This window comes from Falco rusticolus, chromosome 11 (assembly GCF_015220075.1).
Source record: "Falco rusticolus isolate bFalRus1 chromosome 11, bFalRus1.pri, whole genome shotgun sequence".
In the NCBI taxonomy this organism is placed as follows: Eukaryota; Metazoa; Chordata; class Aves; order Falconiformes; family Falconidae; genus Falco; species Falco rusticolus.
The window spans coordinates 25,916,107-25,923,349 of NC_051197.1; the positions used below are offsets into that span (position 1 = coordinate 25,916,107).

The following is a 7,243-nucleotide window of genomic DNA, read 5'->3' on the forward strand; positions in this document are numbered from 1 at the left end:
GGGCTAGGATGGGGACTGGGAGTTCTGGGTTCAGATCTCAGGCGTGTCCCACCCGCAGTGAAGCCCCCTGCCCACCGCCACGCAGACAGGCAGGGCACTGCTCGGAGCGGTCAGCGGTGGCACAGGCTGCCCACGCACACAGCACAGCCCCTGCTCTCCCTGCCTGAAATCAGCAGGCGCGAAGGCAGAGTTTCCCAGTGAGCTGCACAGCCCGGGCTCCGCTCACAGCATCACCTCTCCTCCACACACCGCCGGTCCACACCGCAACGAGAAATTACACCTTGGTGATTACTGGGCTGTTTTATTACACCATTGCAGTTGGTGGAGTCAGTTGAACTGAACCCATGATCTGTAAGCTAGCGGCAGCCCCAGGAATGGCCAAGGGCTGGCAAGAGACCATAGTTAATGCTTAGTCTAAGCTGCAAGTGGCAGGTACATTGTAAGTGTGTCCCCTGACTCAGTACCCAACTGTGGTGAGTTTATAGCCTTTGATATCGTTACATTAATCATAAGGAATCTCCCAGTTCCTTGGATATACAGCAACAAGCTCTCCAGGGCTGGTTTCAGTAGTTTTATTCCTAGGTAATAGCCCTCTCCCTCATTTATAGCTATGTCTAGACACAAAGTGAGGAAGGTGCTATAAACACTTGATGTAAAAACCCTGTCTACCTCCTAATTCCTGCATTTCACATCCTGACCGTGCACAGAGCGCATGGGTACAAAGTCTGTGCTCACACACCTTCCTGTGCCACCAGCCCTGCACAACTGCAGCCTGCTGTCCCCAGCACCAGAGTGTGACGGGTCCCCAGGGGCAGCCCGGAGGGTCCCCAGCAGTGGGAGGCTGTTTGCCCGAGTCCTACAGTCCACCTCAAGAAAACGGCCAGGCGGGAAGGGAAGAGGCAAGGCGTGCTGCAAATCTTCCCCAGAAGATGCAGCAGCAGCAGCTGTGCTCCTGACAGCGTTTCTCAGCACTGCCTTTGCAGGCACCCTCTGACCACACAGGGCATGGCGAAGAGAAAGAAACCAAACCCACCCGAAAACAAGAGGAAAGAGAGAGCTATTTAATCCTTTTTTGGGGGTTGCTAATTTGTTACTGATCAAAACCAACAAAATTCACATCATGGGATGAAATCCTAAAATGTTCAAGGCCTCTGTGGATGTCAGAAAAGCATTTTCTAGGTCGAGGTATTGTGTTTAATGCACCCATAGCTCCAGTGACACCATCCTGGTTATACCTTGTACAGAGGGAGCCTCTCTACCTATTTGAAGTCTCCCCAGGGCACCTGAAATAACTAGGGCCCCTGAGGCAGAGGAGGGTAAGGGTGGTCGGGGAGGATATATGCTGAAGCTTGGGGACAACCCAGCGTCACCGAAGCCAGGCACATCACAGGGATGGAGGATTAAATCCCAACGCTATGGGAGATGCTGGTGATGCTGCCTAGGACCCAGCACACGAGGGAAGGAGCTTGGGAAGGGGCTGACTAGCACCATCACACCTCGGCCACGCTGGGCCAGCTCAGGACCACATGTTCCCACCTAAGTGTCACACAAATGCGGCATCTAAAACTTTGGCTTGGGATCTTGCAGAATAGCTTGGCTGAGCCAGCTCACAACTCTGGTAACAAATCCAGCCAAGCAGAGAGGCAGTCAGGGACTGATGGCAAACAAGCCGGTGACGTGCCTGTGGTGACTCTGCTGCCAGCCAAGGTGGTGACTTCATCTCATGATGCTGGTTGTTGTCAATTATTTTCCAGCCTTTGTGTGTATTCATGGGCTGCACAGCACTTTGGAGCCTTCAAGATGAAAGGTACTTTAACCAGCACTTTGGTGGCTTCTTTCCTATTATAGGTCTGGATTTGACACTCCCCCACCCTCTTACCTAACTTTCTCTACAAAGCTCTTCTCACTTTTTCATCTTTCTTCTGTGGTCCCTCAGCAGGGGGTGGGGGTAGGGGGGACAACCCCCAAAAAACATTTATTTCCTTTTGGGAAAGCCTGAGATTAATCAGACACAGTGCTCTGGGGATAGTGGACTTTCACAAAGGTGATTCTTTAACAAAGAAGCCTGCATACTTTTCTGTAAACTCCTCTCTTCAAAATGGCTTGGTGCTTAAGGAAAAAAAGGCCTTTGTTTTTTGGTGGGTTTTTTTTCTTTTTTGCTTTTAACGAGCCTAGTGGATGTTTTAATTAAGTTGGATAGGAATTTTCAGAGTTACTTGATGTGAAAATGTGAGCCTACAAGAGCTGCCTTTGATGCTTGAGTTATGTTTTAAACACTTGAGGAGTCCTGCGGAGCTGTTAATCCTTTTAGCATAGCTAATAGCTATTGCTAGAGTGCTCGTGAAATCTTGTTTTGTTTGTATTTTTGCTGAGCTGGAGCCTTCCTCCCAAATAGCAGCAGTCCACCCTGGAGCTGTTTGCAGCCCCCAGGCTCAGCAGCCCCCTGCACCACTGGGGATGGGGAGAAGAGGATGTCTGGGGACCTCAGAGCTGTTAGATAGAAGCCACAGGGGTCTCCCAGCACATCTTGCAGAAGCAGGTCCTGGTGGCATCCTGGAGTTGTGCTAGGGTGAGGTCAGAGGCATGCGTGAGCCCCCCCCATCCCCATCCCTGTCCCCCTCCTGGATGGGTCACCTGCTTGTGGTAGCCTGGTAGGAGCCCAGGAATGGTCCCCAGCCCTGTGGTCAACAGCGGGGCACACCGCAGTCTGTGTGTGCAATCCACTGCCATGTCCAGAGTTGCTACCTTAAAATAAGAGCTTTCCTTTTCAAATATTTTGAGTTCACGTCTCTCCAGATCTGGAGAGCCACCCCTCACCTTGTAAAAGGCTTTCCTCTGCTCTGTAGCTGTGGATTTGCTTGAGGGACAGGCAGGGAGGAACTGACTTTGGGGAAATGCAAATGCCTTCCACAAAGGATGCTGCAGGGAGAGATGAAAGCCAACTCCATTTGCATTAGTTCCGTAACTCTGGATGTTTTCCCTCTCCCATTTAGACTGGAGTTCACACAAACACACACACGCACACACACACACAAACGTTTTTTGCCACAGAGCTATTCCGTTGCCAGCTGCTCCCCTCCCAGGAGTTTTGAAGAAATCCCCATTTACACATGAAGCTACTTGTCGGAGCACCAGCAGCATCCTGCGAAGGCAGAGGGAGCACCCAGGTAGCTGTGATTCAGCAGAGCCCTGCCGTGGCACCCTGAGCCCAGGGCAGGACCTGCACCTCCCTCCTGCCACTGTCCCCGGCCAGCCTCATGGTCTGGGTAGCTACAAGAAAACGAGCAAGATGATGAGTTCCAGAACAGTGCACGGGCTGTGCTTTTAGTTGGCCCATAGCAAAACAGCAGCAGCGATCTATCAATTCGTTAAAGCAGAAAAGCAGGCATAGGAAAACGCTCTCTCTGGATCTACGTGCTAAATAACTGAATCAGTGGGGCTGTCTCCCGGGCCGGTACGGGTACACGGCACTCCTGGGGGACAGCCTGCTGCGGCTGCTGCCTTTTCACAGCAAGGCGGCAGAGAAGCTAGGGCCCAGATCCTCCACCACGCTCCCCAGAGCACCTGCAGCACACAGCAGGGCGCCCAGAGCTGGATGGGGACTCGGGGACACGGCAGTGGGGACTCAGCTCCAGGCACGAGCTCCAACTGCGACGCTGTGCCAAGACACGCTCGCTTCCTCGGCTCACCGCTCCAAAACCCTCCTCCAGCATTTGCACAGTGTTTTGTATTTCCCCTACTAGTTTCTAAAGGGAGCAGGGGGATACCCCTCCGGCAGCAGCCCTGGCTCTACCAGGTCCAGGGGAGTTTAAGGCTTCAGGAAGCCTTTGGAACCACAGAGGTGAACGGGACAGGGCTAGAGATCCGACTACCGCTAGTGTCTTAACCACAGGCAGTTTTCTGTAAAACTGGCTTAAACAGACAGCCAAACATCTGTTTTCATGCTGACGGCAAAAGCTTTGCATCAGGAAATGGAGAAAAACCCATTTTATATTCAGCCCAGTCTATGCTGGTTGCAGCAAAACCTGTCGAGAGCCCTAAAACTGCAGGATCTGTGCTTATTTCATCTTACATCGGTGGCGCTCAGGAGAAGGGGATTTCTGGAGGAGGATTTTGCACGCAAGCGATCAGACTCTTGCACTCGTATCTGATCCCACAGATGAACCCAGGGCACCCTCCGCACCCAACAGGCACCCAGGGGAAAAGGCAGGTGCCAGCTGTTACGCACAGCGCCAGGGTGGACAGCCCACAGCCTGAATGCAGGCCAGCACAGCATCAGCACTGGCAGATGAAGGAGCTGCCCAGGACCCGTGGAGCTCAGCAAGCCCGGGAGATGTGGAGGGGATGGTACCAGGACTGGGCATTACGGTGGGCCCAGGTGAAAGCAGCTCACAACTAAAGAGGCATCCAGATTCCTGGCATAAACTACCATGGGACACCTAAACCCACGTGCTAGCCGCCCTGCTGCCCCACAAAAAGTATGACAGTGGCATGTGAGGTGACAGTGAGGACTCTGGATCTGACTCCCCTCCAGCTCGGGAGCATCGGATCAGGCTCGCCAGGTGATGCACCGGGCTGAGCACAACTTCCACCTGTGCTCTGGCAGAGCTCGGATCAACACCCCACACCCATGGGAAGTCACGGCTCAGCAGCACTGCCTGTCTGCCCGACGGACGGTGACAGCCTGCCACCGTGCAGGAAAAAGGGGGGAAAGGCTCTGGATGGGGATTCTCCAGGCACTGGAAAGGCCCCAAATAAAATCCACACCCGACAGTGCCAGTGGGGCAGGACCCCCAGCATCACCCACGTCCTCCTGTGCACATCAGCTCTGTGGGTGGGCAGTGCCTCTGCCAGCAGGGTGGGAGATGGGGGCACATTCAGCATCCTCAGGGGAGGGCCAACCCCCTCCCGGTGCCTCAGGGTGTATGGTGACCACTGGGCTGTGCCACCTCTCCCACGGGCTGTGCCATCTCTCCCATGAGCTATGCCACTTCTCCTACACTTGCCTTCTGAGGTCGACTGCAAAGGGTCCAGGTTCCCAACAGGGAAACCAGGAGCACCCCGTGCCCACAAGGTGAGCCTCCCGGCACCCAGCCCTGCTACGAGGAGGGCTGGGGAGAGTTCCCAATCCTGGTGGAGGACAGATCCAACACGGCTCCTGCATCCTCCAGCTGAGGCCTAGCTGGAGAGCATCCCCAACACTGGGACAGCCACTCCACCCAGGCGAGGCACCCAGTGCCCCGAGCGGCGGGATGCTCTGGGCATGCCCTTGGTGCACACCCCCGCGGCAGGGGTCCCACCCCGGGGCTCCCGGGCTGAGTGCAGGTTCCCCGCAGCCAAGTTTGGTCCAAAAGCAAGAAGCATCTCCCGCAGCAGCCCCCGCAGCCGGCTCTGCTCTCCCCCCGCCTCCTGCCCACCGACCCTCCTCCGGGGGGGGCGCGTTGGCCGCAGCCCCCCCAGCACCCCGCTGCTGCCCCTGCGGGACCCCGGCCCACGCTGCGACCCCGCCGGAGGGAGTCGGGGGCACAGCGGGGAGGGGAGCGGAGCGGAGCAGAGGGCGAGCGGCCGCCGGGGCTGCCCCATCCCTGCAGCACCCGATGGCGGAGTGGCGCGGGGGGGGACGACACTGCCCGGTGGGACCGCAACGGGGGAAACTTCTGCCGCGTCCGCTGAGCAATGCGGAGGGCGGGGGGGGGGGGGGGGGGGGGGGGCGATGCTTGGAGCGGCGCCGCGGGGGCGGCGGGACCCCCCGCCGGTGCTGCCGGTCGTGCCTTACCTGCGGGGGCCGCTCCGGGGCTGCAGTCCGCGCCGTAAATCCGTGTGTACCGGGTGCGCTGCCGGGTGCGGTGCCGGGTGCGGTGCCGGGCGGGGCGGGCGGGTGCCCCCGGGGGCCGCGGAGCCCCGGCCGCCCGCCGCTCAGCCCCGCGGCGCCCGCCGCCCCCGCCGCGCTGCCCGCCGCCCCGCCTCGCCGCCCGCCGCCCCGCCTCGCCGCATCGCCGCCGCTGCCGTCGGGGGCTGCGGGCCGCCCCGCCGCCGCTCGCCGCCCCCCGGCCCCGCGCCGCGCTCCGCCGTCCGCGGGAGGCGCGCTGGGGGCGGGCGGCGGGGCGGTGCGCGGGGAGGGGGGACCGTGCCCACCGCCCCTCCGCCCCGCGCCGCCGCGGGGGGGCACCGGGACCAGCCCCCTCCCCGCAGCCCGCCGCTCTGCCCGCAGGACGCGGGCGGGCCCCGGTTCCCGGGAGCGGGGGCGGGGGGGGGGCGCTCCGTCGGCGTCCTGCGGCCGGGGAGCCCCGTTGCTGGCACCCGAGAGCAAGCTGCGCCCCGCCACCCCGCCCCCGGGTCGCTGGAGGGTGGGCGCAGACCTCGGGACCCCGGTCGCCGTCCCTGCCGCCTAAGAGCAACATCACAGCCTCCGCGCCCCCGCCGCCACCCCACCTCCCCCACCGCCACCCCATCTCCCCCACCGCCACCCCATCGCCCCCACCGCCACCCCATCTCCATCCCTGTCCTAGAGCCCAGGACCCCCGTCACCATCCCGGGGAGCTGTGGCCAGTCCCAGAGCCCGGGACACTGACCTCAAGCCCTTCTCCTGGCTGTGCCCCGGGGCTGGCTCAGCTGCCTTGCTGGAAAATGGAGAGGGGCTGCCCCGTCTTTTCCCCCACCCCATAGCCTGCCCCCCCATAGCGGAGCTCCCACACCATCCCATGGGCAGCCCAGGCTAGGCACATGTCCTATCCCAGTATCAATTTTCCACCTCCCTCCTGCCCCCCCATGCCTTCCTCCCGCTCCAGGCCCTGCCCAGGCATGGGTAAGATGCTTCACCGGGGCATTGGTGTGGCAGCCCTGACCCCCACAGCACCCAAGGTACCCTGCCGTAGGTGGGCTTGGCATGTGGGTAACAGGGATGGGAACTGATGCCCCTAGAAATCTCTTAACTCCACAGACTTTGCCTGTTGACAGCAGCGGCTGAAGCGTGGGGAGCTCTGTCCTAGATACCCAGCTTCAGTTGGGATGTTTCCCGGGGCACAGGACCAGTGATCCCGGAGCAGCAGCTCCTTGGTTAGCTGCCTTCTTCACCAAGGATGTGCAGCACTGAAAGGTGAAGGGTGGAGGGAGGCCAGCCAGCAGCCCTGCTCTCACCCCTCCTACCCACAGGCTTACAGCACTTTGCAAAGAGGGAGCCATTGCACTCTTTGCAGAGGAAAGCACTGTCGCTTCGTGGTGTGAATGGGGCACCCTCCCGGGA

The 7,243-nt window shown here is 59.8% G+C and overlaps 1 protein-coding gene across 1 annotated transcript in view; it reads right to left on the bottom strand.

Moving 5' to 3' along the window:
* LOC119155805 (transmembrane protein 121) overlaps nt 1-5,925 on the bottom strand; it is a 41,686-nt gene extending 35,761 nt beyond the window's left edge. The window contains exon 1 of the mRNA XM_037404841.1: nt 5,777-5,925. The gene's annotated coding sequence lies outside the window, so the exon portion shown is untranslated. The remainder of the gene's footprint in view (nt 1-5,776) is intronic.
* Nucleotides 5,926-7,243: the final 1,318 nt, after the last annotated feature.